The sequence below is a fragment of the Mauremys reevesii genome, linkage group 12 (assembly GCF_016161935.1).
Source record: "Mauremys reevesii isolate NIE-2019 linkage group 12, ASM1616193v1, whole genome shotgun sequence".
In the NCBI taxonomy this organism is placed as follows: Eukaryota; Metazoa; Chordata; order Testudines; family Geoemydidae; genus Mauremys; species Mauremys reevesii.
Window position 1 is genome coordinate 49792037 of NC_052634.1, and position 27186 is coordinate 49819222.

The 27186-nt window shown below is 51.0% G+C and overlaps 6 non-coding genes across 6 annotated transcripts; 4 read left to right on the forward strand and 2 right to left on the reverse strand.

Annotated features, from left to right (window-relative positions):
- Nucleotides 1–3392: 3392 nt before the first annotated feature.
- TRNAK-CUU lies at nt 3393–3465 on the forward strand. Its single transcript has one exon. It is a non-coding gene; the product is annotated as a tRNA-Lys (tRNA).
- Nucleotides 3466–4115: 650 nt separating this feature from the next.
- Nucleotides 4116–4187, forward strand: TRNAE-UUC. Its single transcript has one exon. It is a non-coding gene; the product is annotated as a tRNA-Glu (tRNA).
- A 7721-nt stretch (nt 4188–11908) lies between these two features.
- Nucleotides 11909–11981, reverse strand: TRNAR-UCU. The gene has a single exon. It is a non-coding gene; the product is annotated as a tRNA-Arg (tRNA).
- Nucleotides 11982–14468: 2487 nt separating this feature from the next.
- Nucleotides 14469–14562, forward strand: TRNAR-UCU. The gene is made up of 2 exons: nt 14469–14506; nt 14527–14562. It is a non-coding gene; the product is annotated as a tRNA-Arg (tRNA).
- A 3892-nt stretch (nt 14563–18454) lies between these two features.
- TRNAC-GCA lies at nt 18455–18526 on the forward strand. The gene has a single exon. It is a non-coding gene; the product is annotated as a tRNA-Cys (tRNA).
- Nucleotides 18527–22515: 3989 nt separating this feature from the next.
- On the reverse strand, nt 22516–22587 carry TRNAG-UCC. The gene has a single exon. It is a non-coding gene; the product is annotated as a tRNA-Gly (tRNA).
- Nucleotides 22588–27186: the final 4599 nt, after the last annotated feature.

Consider the following 27186-nt stretch of genomic DNA (forward strand, 5'->3'; position numbering starts at 1 on the left):
CCAACACCTTCAGTTGGCACCTTGCAGGAGAGCGGCCCAGGCCATCAGTATCCAGGAGACAGGGTTTCAGCCATTCTCTGTGCAGACGGCATCACACTAGCACTCTAGGGCTCTACAACAATCACACCCCCTTATCCCACCATCTAGATCCTTGAGAAATGCACAGGGGAAACTGAGGCACCCACACTGTATTCAGAGAAAACATTAAGAACAGCCCCACTTTGTAACACCTGTATACAACTAGTTATACACTTTAAAGGGGTGTAAAATAGTCAAGTATTGTGCTAAACAAAATGATACTCCAAACTGACCACCAAATTTAAGTTGCACGTTTTTCCCCTCAGGTGTGGGCTCTGGGGTTGGGCTGGGGATGCGGGGTACACAGTGCTGGTGGGTGCTCAGGGCTGGGGTTGCTGGGAGGGGGGTGGGGCCGGGCTGGGGATAAGGAACTTGGGATGCAGACAGGCTGCCCCAGGGCTAGGGCCAGAGAGGACCCCCTCCCTGTTACCGGCAGCCGCAAGGCTCCAGAGGAGGGACCCATCGTCCCCACCTCCCGCAGCACACTCACTCTGCGCCACAGTCACTGCACATGCTCCTAGGGACTCTCTCAGGTCCAGAAAGCCCACTCGCCTTCCCTGTGGTGGGTACCGGGTGTCACGGAGTCCCTGGGCGATGCTCTGGAACTGCTCCCCACCAAGCCAGGCAGGACTTTGGGGAGCCTCCTCTCCCTCGGAGCAGACTTTTTCTGGGCAAGAAGCTCACACGGCTTCACCTTCCTGGGTCTCTCCTTGGAGCATTCAGCATCCTCTGCCCCTCTGTGCGCTTCCCACAGCGAGCCCACCCAGGTGGGGTCCTGGGGAAGCCAGAGGGTCCTGCCCCCCCACTTTGCAGTCAGACGTGACTCTCAGCCAGCCAGTAACACAGAGATTTATTCGATGACAGGAACAGGGTGTAAAACAGAGCTTGTAGGTACAGTGAACCGGACCCCTAGGCCGGGTCCATTCTGGGGCAGTGAGCCAGACCCCCTTGTCTGCACTTCACGCCTGGTCCCCAGCCAGCTCCAGACTCCCAAACCCCCTCCAGCCCCCACTCCTCTCTGCTCACCTGATCTCTTTGTCTCCAACACCTTCAGCTGGCACCTTTGCAGGGGAGGGGCTCAGGCCATCAGTTGCCTGGAGACAGGGTTTCGGCCATTCTCTGTGCAGACACCATCACACTGGCCCTCTAGGGCTTTACAACAATCACACCCCTTCTCCCACCATCTAGAGCCTTAAGAAATGCATTGGGGAAACTGAGGCACACAGACAGTATTCAGAGAAAACATTAAGCACATTCCCACTTCGTAACACCTGTATACGACCAGTTACATACTTTGAAGGGGTGTAAAATCGTCAAGTATCGTGCTAAACAAAATGATCCTCCAAACTGACCACCAAATTTAAGTTGCATGTTTTCCCCTCAGGTGCGGGTTCTGGGGTGGGGCTGGGGATGAGAGGTTCACAGTGCAGGAGTGTGCTCGGTGCTGGGAGTGCAGGCTTTGGGGTGGGGCAGGGCTGAGGATGAGGAACTTGGGGTGCAGACAGGCTGCCCCAGGGCTAGGGCCAGAGAGGACTCCCCATCACCACCACTGGCAGCAGCAAGCTCCAGGGGAGGGACCCCTCCTCTGCCCCTCTGCCCCCACAGCACACTCACTCTGCCCCACAGTCACTGCACATGCTCGTAGGGCCCCTCTCAGGTCCAGAAAGCTCACTCACCTCCTCTATGATGGGTACTGGATGGGGGGGGTTGCCATCACAGGTGGCCTTCCATGTTGCTGCCCCTCACCATAACTTCACTGTGGATGGGGGATGGGGCTGCCCCTTCCCCAGCATGGGGCAGGGGCAGGGGTGGGGGCGGAATCATAGGGTCAAACACTCACAGAAGCCCCAGCAGCTGCTAAGGTGAGTGATGTCCGTCTCCAGGCCGGAAGTCCCCTTCGTGTCTCCTCCAGGTAGCGGGAGAGGAGGGCTGCCAAAACGGCAGGGTCCCCTCCCTCCTGAGGTGCTACAGCAGCTAGCACTGCTCTTATGCTGTAGCCCTTAGGCGGCGGCAGCAGCAGCAGCAAGGGAGAGAGACGCGCGCTGCGCACTCTTTACGTTCAGGCAGGGAAGCTCCGGGGTGGAGGGGGGGAAGATGCCATTTCTGGGGGATTGTTCCCAAGCTGCAATACTTTGTGTTCAAACATCTACCAGCTTCCTTGGTGAAAAATAACACCAGGTTTCTTTGCAATATACAAGAAAGAAGGAGTTCTTCTTCGAGTGATTGCTCATATGCATTCAAGTAAGGTGTGCGCACGTGTGCACGTTCGTCGGAAGATTTTTACCCAAGCAACACTCGGTGGGTCGGATGGGTGCCCCCTGGAGTGGCGCCGCTATAGCGCCAGATATATACCACTGCTGACCCACCCGCCCCTCAGTTCCTTCTTACTGCCCGTGTCGGTCGTTGGAACAGTGGAGCGCGGCTTAGCTGACCTCCACTTCCCTAGCTACTCGTAGTTTCTCTCGTTAATTCTTGTATATATAGTTCAGATTTATATAGTTGTAGTTAACTTTATTCGTTTGTAGTATAGTTAGTGTATATAGTTCATACTATATATATGAATGGGTCACAACCTTAGCCCAACCGAAGGCACTGAAACAAACTCAAATGATGCTTCAGCTTCCTCCCTCAGCATCACAAGACCAACACAAAGAAAACTCCCGAGGAACGGGGCTCTGAGCATTGCCAGGTTGTGAGTTCCGTGCCCTCAGGAAGCAGCCAAAATGCTCGAACCCCCACCCGCTTCTCTTGGACCGCTGGCAACATGGTGTTTGCACAGGAGCCGCAAGCCCGTCTTTCCTGTCTTTGTCTATCCCGGCCCCTTCCCCCCAAATGCTTTCATCGGACGCTGGAGGGACCTAAGGACCTGCAGGTTCCCGCACCCACCTCCTAAAGCAAACAGTCCTTCCCTTCTCTGACATTCCTGGAGCCGCACATCCTTGGAGGAGTTTTACCCCAGGGGGTTCTGATTCCCTGCGAAAAGATGTGTCTGGCGGCCGGCGGGGAACTGTCTTCTCTGCCCCCTCTTTGGGCGCTGAGAAGCTTTTTCTGAGAAACAGCACCTCCTCCTGGTGGGAGAATCCTAAATTCCACCCTCCCACCCAGGTTTCTCTGAGCAGCTGCTAGATGATTTTCCCACTTCTCTGGTCTAGACACCAGCATCTAACTAGCCTTGGAACGGGCCCTGTTTGCTAGCTGGAGAGCGAAGGAACCAGGAAAGAAGGCAAATGTCAGGAAACGAATCTCAGCACGCAAAGAAACTTCCTTCGCTCTTCTTTTGCACTGTCTGTGCCTTTGCTACCCCTTGAGGCCTAGCCCGACTAGCTCAGTCGGTAGAGCATGAGACTCTTAATCTCAGGGTCGTGGGTTCAAGCCCCAGGTTGGGCATTTCATCTTGCACTCTTCGACATCACTCTCTCCCTTAGAGTCTCAGAGCATAACGGAATCCACTCTTTGTCCTCTCAACCAGCTGAGGCGGTCTCGGACCTTTAGTACATCATGAAGACAAGACACATTGACAATTCCATGGTCCTAAGAGAGTTGAGTCTCTTCTAGCCCAGGCAAGAGAGGGAAAAAATAACCTTTCACAAGCTGATTGCCCCCCACCCCCTGAGCAGCCATCTAGAGCTTCTCTACTTATTTCTATATCTTCGCCAGCGCTCAGTAGTTGAGATAACTGCTTCTTTCTCAAATCCTCCACCAGCCCTCTTCATTGGGATGGAGATTGCTTAAGGCTGACGATTCCACCACATCTTACTCATCCCTCGTACATTTCTGTAAGCCCATGGAGAGTAAAACAAGATAGCAACAAAACTGTTTTTTTTTAAAAAAAGACATGGCCTCAATGTATAACAATACTGGAAATTGTTTTAATATGTTTTCTGTTTCTTTGTCATATCAGTGCTAAAAATAGGAAGGGAACCGTAAGGAAACAAAGAGCTCAGAGCTTGTGTTAACCTCCTTTGAAGACGAACGAATGGCCTCAGTTGGACAGAAAGTAGGCCTAGAAAGTTATGCCCAACCCCCCAACTGTCATCTCCCTCGTGGTCTAGTGGTTAGGATTTGGCGCTTTCACCGCCACGGCCCGGGTTCGATTCCCGGTCAGGGAGTTATCCTCTTCAACAAAAGTCTACCTTGCCTTCCTCGCTTGGAGTTCAACCGGAAGAATGCAACTTCCTGGCCTCCTTCAGAATGCTTGGAAACTCTTTGGAGGCCATGGGGAAAGCAAAGCTTCCAACTACTACAATCTGGCTATCTGCCCCTTAAAGCCCAGCCTCTGCACCCTTTTACACAAATACACTTACTTGTGCAAACAATTTAGTTCTTCCTTCTTACCGAGCCTAACCTAAATTAGAACAACATTGCACTTTGACCCAAGATCTTTTTCTTTTCTTTTCACTTTTCTTGGTGAAACCAAACCAAACCAAACAATCATTTTGGGTCCACCAAAATATTTCACTAAATATAATATTCATCCAAAACCTTTCACCCAGCGCTATATACAAGTCTTTGGAAGTAACACCCCGGAGAAAGATCATTAAGCTTTTCCATTCCTAAGATCTAGCCGCTGAAGGCTTCTGAGCATGGGCTATGGGCCTTTCACCTCTAGGCCAGTGGTTACCCTCTTGCTCAGGTGGCTACTGATGAAAGGCAACGTGGTTTAGTGGCAGATCCATTTCAGCCTCCCTCTTCCAATGTCTACAGGAGGGTGTTTGTTTCGCATTGCATCTAAGAATCAAATCAATTCTCTTGAAACCTCAACCTGGAATCAAGGTGATTGTAGGTCAAGGAAGGAAGGTTTTGTTCATCCTGTTCTAGTAAATGCTCAAAGTTGCGATGCTTCTTGGAACTTCCAGACACATTGGCCAGAATTTTCAGAAGGTCTCACACCCACCGCTAGGGCCAGATTTGCAGAAGAACTAGGCTCCCAGTTAGGCACTAAAATCTTTAGCCAGATTGTCAAAAAGGCTCAACCTATTTTTCCAAAAGATGAGTTATTTTGGAAAAAAGCTTGTAAAGATTGTGGGTGCTGGTTACTTGTCTATGTGGCCCACACTGCTGGAGTTGGAGGTTCACCAGTGTTTTCTCAGAATGCGGTGTCCGTAGTCTGCCTCAGTTCTGGTGTCCATCTTTTATTCTCCTAATAAATCAGCAGGGAGACTAAAACAACATCAGACTCACAGGGCTCCCAGAAACCTGCCAATTTGGCGCACGCTGAAGGTGTATACAAATCATCTGTGCTGTAGAAGGGCTCTGGGAGTTGAAAGAGTTGTGAATTTAACCCTCTTGGTTTCGGGCCTAATCTGAAACTGTTTCAAAACCAATTCCTTAAATAGACCATAGTTTGAAGCATCAGCAATAGGCATCTTACTGAATATATCCAGAGCTTTCCCAGCCAATTTGGCAACCAAAGTTGTCATCTTCCCTTTCCCGAATAAGCACTTTGTCTGTCCTCCGGGCAACACGCTTAAAAATAACTACCAGTGTCTCAAAGCAATCAGCTGTGCACATATCCTGCTCGACTACGCCACTGTGATGGGTTCGGTCACAGAGATCCCCTTGGGACTGAAATTACTTCCGAGCCCGTTTTCCCTGCCAGCTTGGGACTCCAGAACCCTGCCTTGTTGAGCCAGACACCCTAGCCTGCTGCAACACAGACCCAGGCTCTGGGCCACACCCCCAAAGCTGCAGACTTTAACTCAAAACAGCTCAGCACCTGTCTCCAGCACCCAGTTCCCAGTGGGATCTAAAACCCCAAATAAATCCCTTGTACTCTCTATAAAGCTTATACAGGGTAAATTCCTAAATTCTTCACCCTCTAGATCACTGATAGAGAGAGATGCACAGCTGTTTGCTCCCCCAGGGATTAATCACTTCCTCTGGGTTTATTAATCAGATGTGATGTAGGTGTTGAAAGAGAGATGTCCCTCTTCTGCTTCCCAAAGGATTTGGCCGCAGCAACAGCCCTGGGAAAAGCCCTGGCCCTCCTCACCTGCCCTTGCCCAGCACGACGCCTTTTCGGGCCTACACAGCTCCTCACACAACACCTGCCTGGGACCTTGCCCTCCCCTACCAGCTCAGCAGCACCTTTTTTCCTCTCAAAACCTCCTCTTGCCACCCTCCCCCTTCCACACTTCAGACTCACCTCATCACAAACTCACCCACGGCCCCTTTGGCTTCTCAAGCGCCTCTGGAGGGACGCAGCTTCCCAGGCACGCAGATCCTTCCCTTCAACGCGCACTGGACGGACATTCGAAACACAGCCCTTTCCAGGAGGGAATGCGCTGCTTTTGGACCCTGGCGCCCAGCAAGAAGTCCTGGGACTCTTTTTCTGACCGATGGACCCCACTGACTTGCCTTTACCAAGCAGAAACTAAGGACCGGCTGATGGCTCTCTCGCTGGCACCGCTGCTGCGGTCTCTGTTCCTCCGCCAGGCAGCGGGACCCGGCCCCGCGCGGCCTCGCGCCGCTTCTCGTGGGCGGGCGCTGAGCTCTGAGCGCACAAGGCCCTGGCGGCTCCGCCCCGCATCGCTGTCAGACAACGTCACCAATGGGAGCTGAGCCTGTCAGAAACATCAATTGGGGAGGGCCCAATGGGAGACCAGGTTTCAGAGACCCGCCCTGCCTGAAGGCCAATGGGAGTTCAGCTGTCAGAAAACACTAGACAGGCCAGCACCAGCCAACCAGGAACCGCCCCTCTTCTCAAGCACACAGACAGCACCGCCCCCATCCTACCCCACCCAGCAGCAGCCCGCCCCAGATGGCTCAGGTCAGGCCCCCCAGCAACCCGCAAAACACAAGTCTCAAATCCCTTTGTCCCCCCACTGCTGTTTTCTATTTACACAATGAGAACTCCATCCAGACACCAAAAATGGGGGAATCCTTTCCGGTTTTCCACAGCCACCCTTACCCCTAACCCAGCCCCTTCCCCATATCTGGCAACACGCTCCCAGCTCAGGGTGACCACACACCCCGTCGGGGCAGGCTCTGCTCAGCCCGGCTCCCCACAGCCTGCACTAAACATGTGGGGCCCAACCCCAAAACTTACTCATATTTTACCCCAATGGCCCCAAACTGCTGCTTTTAATATTTGCAAATAAGGTGCTGCCACACTCAGGCCACGCCCCAGCTCTCCAGTGGAGCCACCCGGCAGAGAACAAGGTGATATTTAAATTAGCCAGGACGTCACTCAGTCATTGCCCTCTGCTCCCAGCAGGTGGCGCCGGAGAGCTCCGAGCTCACTCACTTCCCTTTCTCACGTCGGCTTCAGCCCCCGGGTTACAAACGCACCAACCAGGGAGCAGGAGTGCGGGGCTGCTCCAGGGTGACCAGATGTCCCGTTTTTAAAGGTTTGGCTGGACTTTTTCTTATATAGGAGCCTATTACCCCCCACACCCTGTCCCATTTTCCAGTTTCTTCAAGGTCACCCTATGGGGCAGCTCTGCGGGGACGGACTTGCACACTTGGGATGTTAGTGCAAAAAACTCCTCCTGGGCTGAGTAAAGGGCAGAGACCTGCCCTCAGCCTGCCCTGAGTGGGGGTCACCCAAACCGACCCTCACTCGCCAGGCAGGTGTCACCTTTCAGCCTGGGGAAAAGGCAACACGCCCCCACTCCCCAGCTCTGCGTGGGTGGAGAGCCAATGAGAACTTCTATTAAAAGAGAAAGAGAATCAAGCCTGAGTTTGGGAAAACCCCACAACCACATTCAAATCTACGCTCATCAGCAACCCCCCACCCCAGAGTACACTGGGCAGTGCTGTGCCTCAGTTTCTCACCTTGTGGTGTGACAGTCCAATCCAATGTTCCTTTAAGAGACCCCTCCGCTCTCCTTCCCCCAACCCCCACTCCTCTTGGGCAGCAAAGCCCCAGGGGTGGGGGAGAGAGGGGAAGGCATCAAAAGACACCTCCGCTTCTGCTGCCGACACTCCCTCAACTGGCTCTGTTCACTCTGCCCTGTTCACTCTGCGTCGCTGCCACTCCACGGCATTGTCCTTCACCCTGCTGCTGAGAGCTCCTGTGTCGCCACTTCCCCTGCTGCCACCTGCCTGTCTCCTGCAGCCTCTGTGCGGCCATGTAGTGGGGGAACCTCACTACAAGTGCAGCCTGGGCAGCCTCTGTCATTGCAACACCATGGGCAGGGCGTGAACCGCCAGCTGGGGGAGACTAACACCCTGCCCCGCCCCTTCCACCTGAGGCCCCGCCCCTTCTGCAAACACCCCTGTGCCCAGCGTACACCAGCCCTTAGATCCCTCTTGGTATTTCAATGCAGGCACTGACCTGTGAGAGGAAAACATCAGCTCACAAACACAGGGACTGAATTCCCCACATTTAATCTCGCTGCACTTTCCAGAAAGTCACAAAATTCATTTAGTTCTTGCTAGGACAGAGAAAAAATAAGTGACACTAAGTTTTTGGCTTGGGTTAAATAAAATTACGTGTTTAATTAATACAGTAAAACTATGTCTTGATTCTGCTAAACAACACCACAATGTGAAATAGGAACAGAGACAAATCTTGTCAGTGACGACTAATTTCGCAAATGCTCTTCCCATTATTAATTTCCACACCGCCCCCATTGGAGGTCTGGGCATCTCCAGTGTCACTGCTCTGCATTCACCTTCCCCTTAGAATTGTTCTTGGACATTCCCAAATTTGGAAAATTGTGCAGTTCAGAATGTGAATAGTGACCCTGGCTCCTTCCTGCACCTGCTCTACATTGCTCCACAGCAGCTTCTCCCCCTGCAGAGTCACCCCAGCACTGCAGTGCAGCCGCCGAGGGCTTTGCAAAAATTAATAATACAGAGTTTGGAGGAAAGTAAACATTTGGGAGTTGTGGAAATAGCAAAAGCCAACAGTTGTGGTGTTACAAGAAGGCAGTTTTTGGTTTAATAATAAAACCCAGTTATAAGTGCAGCTCTGTGCACTCCTGTTGCATGGAAGCTTAGTAATTAAATTATACAAGAGGGTCAGGTAAAGTTTTGTCCTGAGAAGCCTTCACAGCCATTCTGAGGAGAAATGGGCCCTTTGTCCACAGAAATGGTCTATAGGGGACGGCTGCAGGCAGCAGGCGGAGAGATAATCTCATCAAAATGATTTGACTCCTGGGTAATGTTAGCAAAATCACTAAAGGAATGTCCGGGGTTTCTATTGGCACTTAACGTGCCTGCCCCTGGCTGTCTCTGGTTGTACAAGATGGACGTGTAATCGGGGTACAGTTGTGTAAAAAAAAATTATTGCAGTGCAAGGGATGTTAGACAAAACAAAATGTTGTGTGTAATTGTGTCAGGTTTTAAAAACCTAAAGTGAGACTTATGTTTTGTAACATAATGTTATGAAGGTTAAACTATGGAAGGAATGTGCATTTTCCCAGGACGTGTGCAGTGTATATTGGAGAAGGGGTAAAAGAAATGCAAACAAAACATGGTACTTAATTCAAACCCTATTAGGGCTCCAAAGGGAGCCACAATAGGCTGTGGTTTCTTTTTCAGATCTGTGTGTTTTGAAGCAGAAGATGAAAGTGGAAAGTAATCAGAACTCCGGTGGAAGTTGTTTGTGTCCCTTTTAAGACAGTCTCTGAGCTGCTGATGGCTTTGGATCCAAAAGCAAGCCCGAAAGCCGGGGTGAATGCAAATGACCTAGCTGATGGGGGAAGGAGAGAACTGCCCATCAGTGGCTGCACAAAGGAGCTGCAAATAATAAATACATCTGGTCAGCAAACAAGCTACTGGAAGACTCAGATTGTGCCCTCCAGGAAAGGGAGGTGAAAAAACAAGTCAAGCCTGAAAATAAGGGGGACAGGTTAACCCTAAGGAGTGTGTGGGTGTGTATACAGTGCTAAAGCTAAATCTAAAGCTGTCTCTCAGCTATTACCTGAGGATAAACTTAAAGCTTGGTGCAGCAGAGAAACTATTGAAAACTGGGTCTGTTGTGCAAGAGGGGAAACTGAGGCACACCACCTCATGAATTTCATAAATGACCAGTGAGTGGGGTAATTCACTATCTAACTATAGAACAAAATAAGGACAGCCTGGAGGTAATTCTTCTGTTTTTCCTGCAATTAGCAAGGAAATTTGTAAAAGGAAGTGGTATTATTATTATTAAGCACTAATCTGTCCCCACTGGGGGTGTGTGTGGAAATTGTTTCTTTTGTTTTTCAGACACTCTACAAGCAAGCTGGTGCCAGCAAAAGACTAACCCAGAATACCATGAATCTATGTTTTGTGTTGTTTGTCTGTGGTGTTTGTCTTGTTGTTAGCATTGTTGTGTTTCAATGAACAGAAAACCTCATGACATGGATGGGGATGGCTTCAAAAGGTTGACCTGGGGGAAGATGTGTATGGAAATTCAAAATGCTCGACTAGGAGGCCAGCACCTGTGTAATAGCTACCGTGGTATCTGGAAGTGAATCGGCAGCTGAGGTGGGCCCCACAAGCCCTATGGGAATAATGAGAAGGGGATTTGCTCGCTAGGAATCAATGGAGGGGTGTGTAAAATGGTGTAAATCCAGAGAAGATGTTTGAATGTGCCCCTCCCTGATGGCCGTGGAGGAGCACACCCAATGGCCCATGGCAAGGGGTGGACAATTGCGTGTACTGTGTATGAGGTGTTTTGCTGGAAATGTACATATTACTGGGGGCACAATTACACCAGCCCCTAACCAAATTCCACACTACACGCTGCTCTCTGGGCTTTGGCACACAGATAGATCTGTGAATCTTACTGCTGTGAATAATCGAACCAGCGCATACAGCTGATTCCACACCATGTGGTTAAGTTGGTTTTGACAATAACCCATTTCTCTGTGGACATTCAATGGACTTATGCTATGGACAAAAGCACGAAAACCTGCAGCGGCAGCGTATTGCAACTGCCAGCAACTGGACATGTTAAGGGCTTGACCCCGTCGAAGGAGGAGAGGAGGTGTTTCGGTGGTGGCCAGGATGTTGGACCATGCGGCTAGTGCTCAGGTCTCTCGGTGTTGCTGTGGATTGTTACAGCGGCTGGTGTATTGCTAAGTATACTTGTGTTACGCTGCCTATGGAAATAACCTAGAAGTAATGGAGTAAGCCCCTCCCCCCTGTACTAGACAACCTGGACCCAACCTTCCCAGGCCCACTATAGTGGGAAGTCTGGAACACTAATTGGAACAGGTGTGGCAGCCCCGTACGAGAGAAGGTGCAGGGCACTGCACTACGCACGGGGACAAATGGAATATCAACACCTTCCAGCTTGAGGCCTGGCCCTATCAGGAAATGTGTCACCATATGTCCTATGTTTTGCTAAGGGATAGAATGGGAACAGGGACACAGGCAAGGCTCTGTGGCGTCAGGGCTGGGATGGGGACACTGAGGAAGGAAACTGGAATCGTTGCTTGCTGGAAATTCAACCCAATAAACATCTAATTGTTTGCACCTTCTGACTCTGGGTATTGCTGCTCTGTGTGTACGCAAGACAGACCCAGTAATTGGAGGGTGAAGGGATAAACCCTCTAACACTAACTTACATCTAACACCCATTTGAACCCCTTCTTTTCACACCATTGCTCATTCTCAGGGGCTGCTTTGTCTCCAGACAGATCCATTCTCTTTCAGAACAGCCTTCCTCTTTCCCTCTGTTTCACTCACTGAGGTGTCAGAGTAAACACCCCCCTTCCTAGTCTCAGACAAGCACTAGTATTAACTGTTTGCTACTGATGGGTTTAGAAAGCATTTGTCAAGATGCCATTTCTGGGGGATTTTTCCCAAGATCCAGTATTTTGTGTTCAAACATCTCCCAGCTTCCTTGGTGAAAATAAGGCCAAGGTTTCCTTGCAATGTAGAGGGAGTTTTTCACCCCAGATGGGACTTGAACCCACAATCTCTGACTTAGAAAGCCATTGCCTTGTCCATTAGGCCACTGGGGCCCTGTGAAAGAAGGGAAATTCCATCTCCTAAATGCATATTTCTCATATTAACTTGGAAGCCAAATACCCTCTTTCTGCACCTTACAGAAATGTCTGCGTCCCCTGGCAGTGAGGCTACTGGGCAGGTCACTTACAGAGCTGAGCACCACCTTTCTGCCAGCCATCTTTAGAGAAGAAGGCTCTTTCCCCTGACAGCCACACAGCGCTGCCTAGCATCCCAAGAGCCTCCCTCGTGTTCTCCCGCAGCAGCCGCCTGCCGGTGTGGGTGGGAAAAAGGGACCAGGAAGCACTGCAGCCTCATTCCTGGACAGGAGGCCCTCGCCACGCCCAGGCCTGCCTCTTGCCTTCAGCCCAGGCAGCCAGAGGTGCTGGGGAGCTCCCTGGCAGGCCGCCGCCTCAGCCAGGAAATAAGAAAAAGGGGATGAATGAAGAAGTCAGGAAATAACAAGGAAATGAAGAGGTTTGTGGAACGGGTTTCTGCCCGATTTACCATCTTCTCAGCTACCGCTCAAAGTTAAAGACCTAAAGTCGACCTATCGGCATAAATACAGATGGTTGGATGGGAATTAAAAGGAGCTGCTGTCACAAGTGTTAGGTGCCTGCAAGCAGCATGCAGACCGTTTAAAACCGCTGCAATTAGAGGCTCAGATGAAACTTTTGACCTAAATCAGAAACGACAATAGGAGGACCAGCAGAACGCCACTCTAGGTAAACGTCAGAGTAATGGAGGCTGTTAGAGGCAAAAAGTCATTCCTCAATAGTTGGAAATCAGATCCTAGTGAGGATAATAGGAAGGTGCACAAACTCTGGCCTGTTAAGTGTCAAAGTGTAACAAGTCAGGCCAAGAAAGAATCTGAGAAGCAACATGCTAAAGACACAAAAGCTAAGCATAAATCCGGTCAGTGCAACTCCTGGCCTGTCCCTGCAGAAAGGTGAACCCCCTCTGTGGCTGGAGTGAGCTCCTCTAAGCCGACCTCACTACAGACCTGCGCCAGGCAGTGCTCATTGTAAAAATGTTTCCTCTGAAGGTTGGGAAAACAGGACCAGCGGTGCTCAGGCCGGCTGACACAATTAAAATCCCCCCCAACAACAAACATCATGCAGTGCAGAGGAAGGGAGCCTTTGATCTTCCCTCTCATGCCTTAACTGGGGACCATACACACTAATATAGCAGTAACCAGTGCCACAGAGCACAAAGCCACCAGTAATGCCCTCCCTGGTCTAAGCTCCACCACCTTCTGTACTCGCACCATGAATGTGAAGAACAAAACTCCAGCCCCATCATTCTTCCCTGTCCAGGAGGCCTTTCCTCCAATCACCCTCTGCCTATTGAGCTACCCTAGAGTTGTTAATGGGCATTTCCTGAACACCCACCATGGCCAAGTCCAGCTGCTCCAAGGCACTGAACATCAAGCACCTCCTCCTGGGCCCCCAAATCCCTGCCACCTTCCACAGGGCCACTTTCAAAGATGCCCCTTCCCTGGTAGTGCCCTTGCTCAACTGCGCAGAGGAGTTTTCATCCTCAATGCCTGCCTGCCACTGCCCAGCAGCCCTCTGGCACCATTCCTGAGGGCCACCACGTTCGGAAAGACAGCTCTCATCTCTCAGGGGCCCCATGAGAATACAGTATTGCAACTTTTTTAATGGAAAGGGCCCCCAAAATTGCTTTGCCCTAGGCCAGCCCTGCTCACCTTGGGTGCAGGCACCGCTGTGCTTCCAGAGAACAAGCTGCCAAAGGCTGGGGTTAAGCCAGGGACCTTTAGATCTTCAGTCTAACACTCTCCCAACTGAGCTACTTTGGCAGCTGCTTAAAAGTATTTTGGCCCGTTGCTTCTCTGCTCGGGATGTTTTTGCAGCAGTTGAAAAGCAGGTAGGAAAGCAGGGCCAGCCCCCGAGTGGGGCCTCTGACCGTTCCCACTCAAGGGGCTCCTTTTGGCATTGGGGCAGGAGATATTTCCCACAAGAGGCTCCTACGCTGCCTCATCGCCCAAGACCCCTCCTCCCGCTCACTGCTCTCCATCCCCTCCCCACCCTCACTCGCCCTTATGGTCATTAGAAAGTGGCAAGGCAGAGCCCTCCCATTTTTAAAAGCCCTGGGGGTGTTGTTCCCCCCTGTTCCGGCACTCCTGGGGCCCTGCACTTCACACAGCTCTCCCTGATTTCAGCTGTTAGTGAGGGAGCCTCCCTGCTAGCGCAGACTGGGCAGATTCTTGCATGAGAGACACTGTCCCAAAGCACAACTAATTCTTAGAGCTGGTTATCAGTGATTTCAGATCTGTTGGGCTGCAGCAAGACTCTCCATTGAGTCTTAACCAGCTCTGTTATTACACAGGGAAGAACAAAAGGGTGAAATGGGGCCTGGAAGCCTTAAGAAGAATCCACCCCACCAAGTACCAACACTTGTTACTATCTGCTCTCAGCTCAGTTTTGGGGTCACTCCTTGCCTTTATCAGCCTAGCAGGTCTCAGAGAATGATAACTAGCAGTTGCTCCAGTGGTGCAATCGGTTAGCGCACAGTACTTCTAGAGCAGTGTTGAGAGGAGCAATGCTGCGGTTGTGAGTTCAAGCCTCACCTGGAGCACTGGTTTTCATTAACCACATGGTGTCACCCCCTCATTTGCCCCTGTGGAATGTAGAATTCCAGCCCTGGGACACTGAGGAGGGGAGGAGTCAATAATGCCCCCTTCACATATTACCTCCTCTCCAGAGCACAGGTCAGAATCTACAATCCTTTCTTCCCCGCCAGCCCCTGTGCCAGGATCCCTCAGGCAGAGCCTGGAGTCCTGCCCCTGGTGTCTGTACTATTGACAAACACTAAGTGACAGGGACAAAACACTCAAATCCCGCCTGGTGCGGGGAGCCAGGTTTGCTCTTCAAATTCTGTCATTCGTACATTTCCAGGCCTGGGAATGTCCCACAACAGCATTGAATGGGAAGCTGCCTGCAGAACAGTTACACTGCACAGAGCTCCTGTGGAGGAGGGGTGGGAATTAGTAACATTTTGAGGATCGTTTGGGAAATGAGCCTTTGCTGACAAGGTTTGTCTCTGTTCATATTTCACCTTCAGGTGTTACGTTGAGGGATCTTTAGTGTATTTTTGTGAGGTTAATAACTATCTCCTCAACTTTATTTACTCAACTTAAAAATTGGTGTCACTTGATTTTTGCATCTCCCTGTGAAACTACAACTGACACGTGTGGCTTTCTACACGGGGTCATGATGTTAAAGTTGGGGAATTCAGTCTCTACTTCTGGCGGGGGGATGTTGCTTTTTTACAGCTGCCTCACGGCCAGGCACACGGGCCTGTTAGCTTTACCCACTGTCCTTGCCAGGGCTCCTGCTGAACCCTGGGCGGCTGCACTGCAGGGCTGGAGTGACTCTGCAGGTGGAGAAGCTGCTGTGGAGCAATGTAGAGCAGGTGCAGGAAGGAAATGAGGTCACTATTCACATTCTGAACTGCACAATTTTCCAAATTTGGGAAAAGATTAATAGATTCATAGACTTAAGGTCAGAAGGGACCATTATGATCATCTAGTCTGACCTCCTGCACAATGCAGTCCACAGAATCTCACCCACCCACTCCTGTAACAAACCCCTAACCTATGTCTGAGTTATTGAAATCCTCAAATCGTGGCTTAAAGACCTCAAGGTGCAGGGAATCCTCCAGCAAGTGACCCGTGCCCCATGCTGCAGAGGAAGGCGAATGTCCGAGAACAAGTCTAAGGGGAAGGTGAATGCAGAGCAATGACACTGGAGATGCCCAGACCTCCAATGGGGGCAGCGTGGAAATTAATAATGGGAAGATCATTTGCAAAATTAGTCATCACTGAGAAGCTTTGTCTCTGTTCCTATTTCACGCTGTGGTGTTAGTTAGAGGAATCAGGACATATTTTTACTATATTAATTAAACACTTAATTTTATTTACCCAAGCCAAAAACTTAGTGTCACTTAGTTTTTCTCTGTCCTAGCAAGAATGAATTGAATTTCGTGACTTTCTGGAAAGTGCAGCGAGATTAAATGTGGGGAATTCAGTCTCTGTGTTTGTGAGCTGATGTTTTCCTCTCACAGGTCAGTGCCTGCATTGAAATACCAAGAGGGATCTAAGGGCTGGTGTATTCTGGGCACTTCACTGGCAGAGTGACGTCTCTCAGGGTGTGTAACCCCCCCTCCACCCGTATAGTTACAGTGACCTAAGCCCTGGTTAGATAGTGCTAAAGAAAAGGAAGAATTGTTCTGTCAATGCAGCTATTACAGGGATGGGAAAACCTCTCCACTGATTGTCTACTCCAGAGTGCTATAGCAGGTGCCACAGCAGCGTTTTAAGTGTAGACAGAGTGAAACTAGATTTAGCTCCAGTTTGCACTGTGGATGCTTAGGCACTAAAACTAAAGTAATCATAACAACAGTGCAGGCATAGTTGGCAGGATTTGAACCTACACAGGACAACCCCAAAGGATTTCTAGTCCATCATCTTAACCTTTCAGCCACAACTACTTGATATACAATTGTTTCACTACACGATAATTCACTTCTCACTGAATTGTCACTTCAAATGGTTTGCTCAGACCAGCTTCCCCAGCACACTCATGGCTGCACATCAGTGTAAGTGTGTCCTTAGGTGAACAGTGAGAATTCCTGCCCATTTCCCTTCCGGCTGGAGCAGGATGAGAGTGTGTTTGTGTGAATGACATTGCTGTAGATTGTTGTTCATTCCCCCCTCTGACAATTCAGACATTCCCTTTCCCATTCAAATCTCCAGCACATCGTTCCAATAGCAGGTGGCAGGATTTCTCTGGGGCACTGAAATTTTTTCAGGGGGCTGGTGCATGAACTCAGCCTTGCATTCCACCCTTGATGTTTCATGGACTAACAACAGCAGCAGAAAGAAAGAGCCGAGCCAATATCTCCCTGGCAGGGATGCAGGGCCACGTCCTCTGTCTGACCATCGCCATTGCAGGAGAGAAGGATTCACTGGAATCGAATGCCTGGCTCAGACCAGAGACACAGGGAGGTTTTGCTGTTCATGGATCTGTGCAAAGGAAATTGTGTCTCTGTGTGAAATTGAGGCAGGAAATGAAACACCCAATGCCCTAAGGAATGTGGGTGAAGGACTCGGGCTGAGCAATGATTTAACAGGGGTTTGTTTCAATTTATTGGCCTGATTAAAACTATGGCGAAAAGCCCCCTGTACCAGGACAGGGCAGGCAGTTCTGCGCGGAGTATTCAGAGCTGCCCCCTATCTGCCCTTTCTCTGCACCGCCCCTGCTCCCAGAATGCACCAGGCCCTGGACTGAACTCTTCCCCTGCCGGTCGAGCTGGTTTCGTTTGCTGTGATCCTGTTGGCTTGGCAGGGGGGGAAGTGACAGTCCCACCCCAGAGCCAACGCCCCCCTGTCACCCAGCCCCCTGACCCCCAGCAGTGCAGGTCAGCCAGGAGCTGGTCCCTGCCAGGCACTCAGGGGCGTCTCCCCTGCAGCTGGGGGCTCTCCCCGGCGTGGTCTGTGGGAGCTCGCGCACTAACGGGGCAGCGGCAGCAGCCGCGTGGTGGGTTGGGCTGGTGACCCGGGTCCATCTCCTGGGGTCAGCTGGGTTCATGCTCAGGCGACTGGCCCCAGCCACCGGCCGAGCCCCACGGCCACGCTGCTGCTGTTACCGCACTAGCCCCTCACGCCCCCATTCCCTCACTGAAGCCAGGAGAAGCTTTGCAGGCAGGAGGTGGGGGGGTTTGACCCCAATATCCCAGAGCTGATTCTCCCCACAAAGGGGTGTGTGCATGTGGTGGGTGCCGTGTGCAATGCCCTGTGCCCATGAGGAGGGGACCGGAGCTCTGCCGGCAGGAAGATTTATCCTGCAGGAGCCATGCCTCCCTCCCCCAGGGGTTCCCCTGGAGCAGAGAAGCTTTGAACCCTCTCTGGAGACTAGAGACGCCCGAGCAGCACAAGCTGCCTGGCAGAGGTTCTGGATCAGGGCCTCACGGGCACATTGGGTTCATTCCCTGAGGGCTGCCCTGCCCAGTGCCAGGGCTGATCTCACTCCCCAGCACAGAGGGGGCTGCAGGCTCTTTGCCAAGCTGGGTCCCAGCTCAAGGCAGATTTAACACTAGCAGGGGCCCAGGCATGTGCTGGTGCCGCTCAGGAGGAATCTGGGCCAAAGACTGATTAGAAATTGGGTAACACTGAAGTGGGACTAGAAAGACCCTTGCTGGGACGTGGCGGGTAGGTAGCCCCATTGTGTACCGTGCCCTTGCCGAGAAGTCTCTGGGAGAGTGGATTCTTCCTGATGGGCCACCAGCACGTCTCATTGGTCCTGATGTCGGCTGCTCCTTTGTTGATACTGACAAGCTAGTTGTGGGCATTTCCCACTCACCCTATAGCTCCGGGATGCACAGACAGCAACACTGGTGTGGAAGAAATGAACTCCACTCTCAGGTTTCAAGATCCTTAAGATCACTGCCATTGCCAATGTAATTGTCAGGGGGTATAGCTCAGTGGTAGAGTGTTTGACTGCAGATCAAGTGGTCCTTGGTTCAAATCCAAGTGCCCCCTTAAAAGCCTGGTCCTTCAACAGCAATAATAATTGCATATCCATTTCCATTATGTTCAGGAGCTCCACTGACTAGAGATACCTGAAATGAATGGAAACACTCAACATTTTCCTGTGCAAATGCATAAAAACCTAGCAAACATGTCCCCCAGCTGAAATCAGTTCCAATCCTCTAAGTGTCTAATTTGTGTTTTCATCAACTAAACAAAGGCACATGAAGACACATTTGCAGGTTCTTGGCCTCCATGGGCTACAATGTGCAGAAGAACAAGAACCACATCCACATGGGAGGCATGGACTAGTCTGTATTACATTTGGTAAGTAAGTTGCCATTGGGACTGAAAACTCTACTGGAGGTGGACAGGAGCCTGTTACAAAACTAAAATAACCAAGATTTACCAAACTCCCTGTTACACATTCAATCCTCTCTTTGTGCACATGGCATCAATTGGGGCTCTAATAAATGGCAGCCTTCCTTTAACACAGATCGTTGTTCCTTGTGACTTTCAGATACATTCGAATGGCAGCTGTTTAGAGGTCATGTGCTGCCAGTCCATGAGCAGCAGCAGAGTCTCTGTACGTTTACCAACCGTAGAGCTGGGTGTGGCTGCATCCAAGTAACTGCAGAGTCAGTGTAGTCCCAGACAGTTAATTGCACAGTCTCACTTTCTGGTCTCATTGATCATTTGGGTAGAAACAGCAACGGTTTGGTGGGTTTTGTTTTTTTTCCCCTTCGTTTTCTCCTAAGGAATGTGTGAATTTGAGCATGTTAGTTTAAGTTCCCTGTGGGTCAGGAAAATTCCATCTCCTTGAAATAGCTGGGAAGTGACCTGTTTGTATAACCTAGAATAAAGGAGCTTTTGTAAAGCAGTTTTGCCTTTAAATATGCTGGGATAAAAATAGTAAACAGTAAATTCCACAGACAGACACCAGGCCAGGATCAATGGATGGGGCCAGGATCAATTAATTACAGAAGAAACAAACTCTTGGGAAGTAAATGTAATTTGTCCCCAAACCTTTCCTTGTTCTCATATGATATCAGGGATTCTCTTCTAGAGGGCAGAGTTAAGGTTATCTGGGCATATACCATCACTCTGTATTCCCTGTTTTTCCAGAGTTTGAGTTTTACTGAAGTTGATGTTCTGGAAGGTAAGAGATATTCACAGTCAAAGTTAACTCTCTGTTAACAAAGGTTTTGTTATTGGCAAATAATGAGACTAATCCCTCACTGCGGTAATTCCACTGACTTCAGTGTACTTTTTCCTCATTTCTAGTTCCAAAAGAATAAGCAAATTAAAACAATATTGAGAACTAAAATGCTGTGAGAAAATGGAAATTTTAGTAGCTCAGATTTCAGTTTCTTCTGTGTCTTGTCCGTGTGTAAATGGCACAACATGTTAATTTATAAGCACATCTTTCTTAACTTCTTTAAATATTCTGTAGTACATTAACTATATCCAGTGGGTTGTTCAATGCAGTGAGGTTTTCATGCATTGACCAAAACATATTTTTCATGTTATGTAAATGAACACAACTCATTGAACACAAAATTGTGTATTTCATACTGTGAACTGTGTCGGTAGCTCAGATTAATAGGTTTGTTTTTTTTTCTCTCTCTCTCCATGAAAAAAGGAAGAAACCGTGAAAATACCCATGGGAGAGAGGGGGTTTCTGAGCGCTGGGAAAGATATGGAGATATTTATGAAAGGGGGAGAGGCCAAAGTAGGGCCTTAGCTGGAGCAAAGGGGGAGGTTTTTTGTGCAGGTTCATTTCAGCCAGCCTCACATCCTGTAGTCCCTACTTCCCCACCCCCCCAACAAAGCCACCTGTGACTCCTGAGACAGCCCCACGGCAAAAACTGCAGAGCCCCCAGCACTCCCTCTCCTAGCTGGATCCCCTGGCAGCCAGAGCTCTCCGCAGAACTGCCGTGGTTGCTCCCCTGGGTCTCTGGTCAAGGACGGCTACCGGCTTCTCCTGAGAATGCAGCTGAGAAATGACTCACCCTTCTCTAGATTCTCGCCTGTGGGCTCTGAGAAGCAAGATGGGGCCTGTATGATAAAGTCCATGCAACATTCCCCTCACATCCCAGCCGTGGTATGTCACCAGTAGCTGCTGTCCCTGCGTAGCAGCCAAGGATGTTTCCCGTCATTCAGGAGATCCAAGCCTGGGACTAAAGTCAGCACAGCCCAGCCCCCACACCTTAAAGTGAATAAGGAAAAGTTATTTACTTGTTTCTATAATATAAGAACTAGGGAACACCAAATTAAAGTAATAGGCAGCAGGTTTAAAACAAATAAAAGGAGGTTCTTCACACAGTGCACAGTCAACCTGTGGAACTCCTTACCTGAGGAGGTTGTGAAGGCTAGGACTATAACAGGGTTTAAAAGAGAACTAGATAAATTCATGGCGGTTAAATCCATTAATGGCTATTAGCCAGGATGGGTAAGGAATGGTGTCCCTAGCCTCTGTTTGTCAGAGGGTGTAGATGGATGGCAGGAGAGAGATCACTTGATCATTACCTGTTAGATTCACTCCCTCTGGGGCACCTGGCATTGGCCACTGTTGGCAGACAGGATACTGGGCTGGATGGACCTTTGGTCTGAGCCAGTGTGGCCATTCTTATGAAGGGAGGGAGAAAGCACTGCAACAGAGTTTCTGTAGTATATTGGTTATCATGTTTGCCTACCACACAAAAGGTCCCTGGCTCAAAACCAGACAGAAATAGGAGGGCTTATTTCTGCCTGTCCAGCAAGGCGCTCCTACTGCTGCCACTGGTCCGTCCCTGTGATAACCCCAACTCCTGCATGGCAGAGGGTGGTGAAATGAGCTGAGAAGAAACCTTGGCATCAGCAGGGGAAAGCTAGAGGATCTGGGCCAGGCACCTTTTGAAGCCTTGTGGCTTGGTCTCCTCTGCCCTTGGAAGTTGGCCTACGGCGGCCGGCTCTTCCTGCTGCCTCCTCTGCGTGACTTGCCAAAGGAGCAAGTGAGGCGGGTATGGGGCAAAAGAGGAAAGTCGAGCTGAGGAAGGCAGGGCAGAAGCTAAGCGCCTCAGTGCAGATAAGTGGGGTTAGTAGAGCGTCACCAGTCGTTCTGCAAAGCCTGGGGAGGTGTGGTTGGCTGCTGGGAGGTAGAATCCTGTGCCTGCCTCTTGGCTTCCCAGGGATGGCTACTTGCAGCCCAGGAGAAGAAGGATGGTTCTGGGTGAAAGGAAGACAACCAAAGCTCTGGGAGGAAATTTGGGTGCACGGTGCTGGCTCTACGCTGGGGGAGGGGGTTGGGGTACAGGTGGGGTGGCGCTTACCCCGGGCACTGCAGCTCCCAAAGTGACTGGTACACACAACCCTCTTGCAGCAGCTCCTAGGTGGGCGGGGCCAGGGGGTCTCTGTGCGCCGCTGCCTGCTGGTGCCGCCCCCAGAGCTCCCAGTGGCTGCAGTTCCTGGCCAATGGGAGCTGCGGAGTTGGTACTCGGGGCAGAGGCAGTGAATGGAGACACTCCCCCCGCCCCAGGGGATGCTGGGACATGCTGGCCATTTCTGAGAGTGGCACGGAGGGATGGAGGCAGAGTGGGCAGGGAGCCACCTTAGTGCTGCTGGCACATCTCTGCACACCCATTGGGGGAGGGGAGCAGAGGGCCTCCATGTGCTGCCTGGGGGAGGGGCAGAGCATAGAGCTGCCTCCCCTCCCGGGTCTATTACAGGAGTGGGTGGGTGGGGTCTTTTGGCCTGCAAGGTGCAGCAGGTCGGACTAGATGATAAGGTCCCTTCTGACCTTAAAGGCTCCGAGTCTAAAAGGGAGAGGGAAGTAAAGAAATTAAAAAAAAAATAAACCAAATATTGTAATACCAGGATAACTCCAACAGCTCATTGTATAGTCCCGCCCCTTTCTTCTGTGTTGAATGACCTGCAGGACATTGATTCTCTCATTCTATTGATAAACTGATACAACGTGACTGAAATTAAACCAATTCCCAGTAGAGAAAACATCACTTACCTGCATTGGCTGGGAATCAAACCCAGATCAACTGCTTGGAAGGCAGCTATGCTCACCACTATACCACCAATGCATTTGGCAAAAGGACCACTTATGCTTGCCCAATGAGGCTAGAGCAGCATTGAGGAGATTTTCTGCCTGTTAAAATGTACTGGATTCTCAACACTAAAAAAAAAACCTCCATCTTCACCTGGGTTTGAACCATCAGCCTTTCATTTAGCCACCAAAGTTATTAATCACAGGGTATGTCTACACTACAGGATTATTCCGATTTTACAGAAACTGTTTTTTGGAAACAGATTGTATAAAGTCGAGTGCACGCGGCCACACTAAGCACATTAATTCAGCGGTGTGCGTCCATGTACCGAGGCTACTGTCGATTTCCAGATCGTTGCACTGTGGGTAGCTATCCCATAGCTATCCCATAGTTCCCGCAGTCTCCCCCACCCATTGGAATTTTGGGTTGAGATCCCAATGCCTTATGGGGCAAAAACAGTGTCGTGGGTGATTCTGGGTAAATGTCAGTCAATCCTCCCTCCGTGAAAGAAACGGCAGACAATCATTTCACGCCCTTTTCCCTGGAGCCCGTTCAGCCTTTTTTCACTGTCACCGTATCTCTACTGGATGCTGCTGACAGACGCGGTACTGCAGCGCTACACAGCAGCATCCCCTTGCCTTTTGCAAGTTAGCAGAGATGGTTACCAGCCATACCGTCCTGTCTGCTGCCTTGCAAGTTGACAATGACAGTTGCCAGTTATACTGTACCGTTTGCTGCTGTCATGGGTGCTCCTGGCTTGCCTTGGTGAGGTTGGCTGGGGGTGCATGGACAAAAATGGGAATGACTCCCCAGGTCATTCCCTTAAGTTTTGTCTAAAGGGAGGGTCAGTCCTGTCTAGACTATCAGACAAGCCTACAAAAGAACCAGAGAAGCAAACGGCCGCTCCAGGTCAGAGCCCCAGACATCCCGCAGAAATGATGAGCTGCATGCCATTCTAGGGGGTGCCCCTGCAACAACCCCACCCATTGCTTCCCTCCTCCCCCACCCCTCCTGGGCTACCGTGGCAGTTATCCGCCCATTTGTGTGATGAAGTAATAAAGAATGCAGGAATTTGAAACAACACTGACTTTATTGCCTCTGCAAGTAGAGCTCAAAGGTGGGAGGGGAAGGCAGCCTCCAGCTGCTATAATATTCCAGGCAGGACTGAATCTCCATTAGACAAAGCTTAAAGAAGAGAATGACCTGGGAGTCATTCCCATTTTTGCCCAGGCACCCCCAGCTGACCTCACCAAGGCCAGCCAGGAGCACTCACGTGACGACAATGACAGATATCAGTCCTACCATAACATCAGTCCTGTAGTACCGGGAAGGGAAGGGAGGGGATGGTGTTGTGTAGCGCTGCAGCACTGCGTCTGCCAGCAGCATCCAGTAGACATACGGTGACACTGAAAAAAGGCGAGAAATGATTTTTTTCCCTTTGCTTTCACGGGGGGGTGAGCGGGGGGGGGGGGACGACATATACCCTGAACCACCCACAACAATGTTTTTGACCCATCAGGCTTTGGGAACTCAGCCAAGAATTCAAATGGTTTTCGGAGAGTGAGGGGAACTGTGGGATAGCTACAGCTCCTTAAGTTTCAGCACTGTATTGAGTCCCTGTTGTGGCCTCTGTCTATCATGGCCTTGGAGATTTTGTCAAATGTTTAGGCATTTTGTCTTTTGGAACGGAGTTCTGATAGAACAGATTCATCTCCCCATACAGAGATCAGCTTCAGTATCTCCTGTACGGTCCATGCTGGAACTCTTTTTGGATTCTGGGACTGCATGGTCACCTGTGCTGATCTGCGCTCCACGCTGGGCAAACAGGAAATGAAAATCAAAAGTTCATGGGGCTTTTCCTGTCAACCTGGCCAGTGCATCCGAGTTCAGATTGCTGTCCAGAGCGGTCACAATGGTGCACTGTGGGATAGCGCCTGGATGCCAATACCGTCGAATTGTGGCCACACTAACCCTAATCCGACATGGCAATACCGATTTCAGTGCTACTCCCCTTGTCGGGGAGGAGTACAGATACCGGTATTAAGAGCCCTTTAGATCGATATAAAGGGCTTCGTTGTGTGGATGGGTGCAGGGTTAATGTGATTTAACACTGCTAAATTCGATATAAACTTGTAGTGTTGAATGAGGCTAATCATCTAGTGGAACAAGCTCCGCAAGGGACGTGGTTAAATCCCCATCACTGCCTTGTGTAAATGAAGACCGCAGCTCTTGCTGCAAGACACCTGGTGTGTGGGTGTCCCTGTTCCCCCTTCAGAACCTCTGGTACATGGTGCTTCCCTCCTCCCAGTTCAAGATCCCCATCATGTGGGTGCTCCCATCCAGGATCTCTGGTGGGTGTCTCTGTCCCCCACCCCATGAACCAGCTCCCGTGTGTGGTTTCCCCTGCCTGCCCCTATCCGGGATCTGTGGGTGTCTCTATTCCCCTTTTCAAGATCTGTGTTGCTTGGGTGTGTCCCTACCCCCAAGTCAGAATCCCCATCATGTGGGTGCTCCCATCCCCCCTCCAGGCTCTGCGGGGCGTGTCTGTATAAAAAGAGACTGTGTCTCACTGTCTTGCCCAGGCTACGCTGCAGGGGCTATTCACAGGTGCGATCCCACTACTGATCAGCATGGGAGTTTTGACCTGCTCCATTTCTGACCTGGGCCGGTTCACCCCTCCTTAGGCAACCTGGGGACCCCAAGCTTCCCTGGGATCACCATGTTGATGCCGAGCTTAGTGCGGACACCTGATCGGCACAGCCCCCTGCAGCCCAGAACTCCTGAGCTCAAGCGATCCGCCAGCCTCAGCCTCCCCAGGTGCTGGGATCACAGGCACCAGCCACAGAGCCCGGCTTGTTTCATAGCCTGGCAGCTGGAGCTTTAAACTCTGCTTGTGAGCTCTGTGCCTTGGCCAGACGGGGACAGCCTGGAACTGGGAAATGCTCCTGCTTCCCCTGCCCCCATCTCATCTCGAGCTGCAGGCGCCGCTGTCCTCCCAGGTAAGATCCTGGATGTTTCGGTGCCCCCCATCCCCCAGCCCAGGTGTCCGGGTACCTCTGCCCCCCATACAGAATCCTGGGTGTGGGGGTGTCCGTCCCTCTGCAGAGGATCCCGGAGTGTGGATGCCCTTGTCCCCCCCTACAAGATCCTGGGTGTGTGGGTGCCACTCTCCCCCCACTAGATCTCTGGTGGGTGGGTCCCCAGGGTGTGAGTGCTCCCATCCCCCGATACAGGCTGGGGGGGAGGGTATAACTGGCTCTCCCTGTCCTGCCCGGGCGGTGCTACAGCAGCTGTTCACAGGGGCAGCAACCCCACTGTCACCCTGCAGCTCTAACCTGCTCCAGGGGTGACCTGCTTCACCCTCCTGTGGGAGCCCGGGGACCCCGAACTGCCCAGAATCACCTGATTGATGCCGAACTTAGCACAGACACCGGCTCAGCATGGCAGGGAGCAGCCCTGAGCCCTGAGAATCAGCTTCCCTCCGCCTCCTGCTGCACGGCGAGGGTCACACGCGAGAGGCTTCGTGCCCAGTTTGTTCAGGAGTGTCCCAGGCCTGGTCTACACTAGGACTTTAATTCGAATTTAGCAGCGTTAATTCGAACTAACCGCTCAACCGTCCACACCAGGAAGCCATTTAATTCGAACTAGAGGGCTCTTTAGTTCGAATTTGGTACTCCACCCCGGCAGGTGGAGTAACGCTAAATTCGACATGGCTAGCTCGAATTAGGCAGCAGTCCGAGCTTGGATTCTCTGGCCAGCCACACAGGAAATGACCCGCGAAAATTTGAATTCATTTTCCTGTCTGGGCACTTTGAATCTGACGTCCTGGTTGCACATCGGGGCGAGCTCCGCAGCACCTGCAACGATGCAGAGCTCTCCAGCAGAGGAGTCCGGGCAATCCCAGAATAGAAAGAGGTCCCCAGCATGGACTGACCGGGAAGTCCAGGATCTGATCGCTGTGTGGGGCGAGGAGTCTGTGCTCTCGGAGCTGCGCTCCAGCAAGCGGAACGCGAAGACCTTCGAGAAGGTCTCTAAAGCCATGAAAGAGAAAGGATACAGCCGGGATGCGATGCAGTGCCGCGTGAAAGTCAAGGACCTAAGACAAGGGTATCAAAAAGTCAGAGCGGCAAACGGACACTCCGGAGCACAGCCCCAGACATGCCGCTTCTACGAGGCACTGCATGCCATTCTAGGTGGGTCTGCCACAACTGCCCCACCAGTGACGGTGGACTCCGGGGACGGAATAGTGTACCGGGACAGTTCCTCCTCGATGTTCGCCGATGGGGAAGATGAGGAAGGGTCTTTTGAGGACGGCGCAGGCGACAGCGAACACACTCCCGCTTTCCCTGACAGCCAGGATCTCTTCATCACCCTCACAGAGATCCCCTACCAACCCTCCCCTGCCATTAACCCGGACTCAGAATCAGGGGAAGGATCAGGCGGTAAGTGCTACACACGTATAAACATTTATTTTTTATAACATTGTTATAGAAAAAATAGAAACAGTATTTACAAAATTCTAAATATTAAACTATAGGAAAAGAAGGTCCACACAAATGGGGATAGAATAATAATCCTCTATCGACAATTCCACGAAGGGGTCATTCAGTTCCTCGCAAAGCCTCCGCAGGAGGT